The 921-nt window shown below is 69.9% G+C and overlaps 1 protein-coding gene across 1 annotated transcript in view; it reads right to left on the reverse strand.

Moving 5' to 3' along the window:
* The window catches only part of FARP1 (FERM, ARH/RhoGEF and pleckstrin domain protein 1), a 328,142-nt gene extending 327,773 nt beyond the window's left edge, over positions 1-369 (reverse strand). Inside the window, exon 1 of the mRNA XM_017862101.1 lies at positions 233-369. The gene's annotated coding sequence lies outside the window, so the exon portion shown is untranslated. The remainder of the gene's footprint in view (positions 1-232) is intronic.
* Between the last annotated feature and the right edge of the window lie 552 nt (positions 370-921).

A 921-nucleotide genomic window follows, 5' to 3' on the forward strand; every position in this document is an offset into this window, starting at 1 on the left:
CGGGGACGCGGGAGAGCCACAGCCCCCTCCAGCGTCCGGGCCCGCGCCCTGCGCCCGCCCCGCTCCGCCCGGGCAGGTGCGCCCAGGAGCCTCCTGAGCCCAGCGCGCCACCGGGGATCTGCGCCTTTCTTGGGCGTCCGGCCAGGGCTGGGCTCCGCGCGGCGCTACCGAACCGAGCGCGGGGAGCACCACCGGCGAGACGCGAATCCGGCCGCTGTGGCGAAAAACGAACCGGGGAGAGCGGGAGACGCGTGCACGGCGAAGCTGGGAGCGGCAAGCGGGCAGTCAGGGGTTCGGACTCTGCAGGTCGCTTTTTGAGGTCCTGCCTGGGGCTGCTTCGCCTGCGACGTCGCGCGGGGAGGACGGTCTTCAGGGACCCACCGAGCCCTCCCCTTCCCCGGAGCCACCGGCACGGGCTTCCGGCACCACCCCAGGCTGCGCGGGACTTAAGCTCGGGGGAGCGGCGGCCACCCCGCGCCCGCCCACGTCCTGGCCCAGCGCCCTCCGCCCGAGCGAATCCCATGACAGTTCCCGCCCGCCCAGCCTGGGGGGACAGTGCTCTTGGGGAATGGGTGGGGCAGGTTAGGAGTGGCTTGTGGTGCTTGAGTGCCTTCGGGGTTTCGGGAACTCCACGGAGTGGGGAACAAGATTCAGGACCCAGGAGGCCGCGAACTAGGGGCACAGTCACCGTCCCCACACAGCAGCTGCCGCGTTACCTTCTGAGCCTCCAGTCCTTCTGTCTAAGCGTGGCGGGAAGAGGCCTAGGGCGCAGCAAGTGACTCTCCGCCAGACCCGTGGCTAGCGGATTCCGGCCTTCGGAGGCCACTGGCTCAGAACCCTGGGCTTTTTGCGTCTTACGGGAGTTCCCTGACCTCAGACCCAGAGGGCGGATTTCACGGGAGAGGCCTCAGGTGAACTCAC

The sequence above is a fragment of the Rhinopithecus bieti genome, unplaced genomic scaffold, assembly GCF_001698545.2.
Source record: "Rhinopithecus bieti isolate Rb0 unplaced genomic scaffold, ASM169854v2 scaffold_2254, whole genome shotgun sequence".
NCBI lineage: Eukaryota > Metazoa > Chordata > Mammalia > Primates > Cercopithecidae > Rhinopithecus > Rhinopithecus bieti.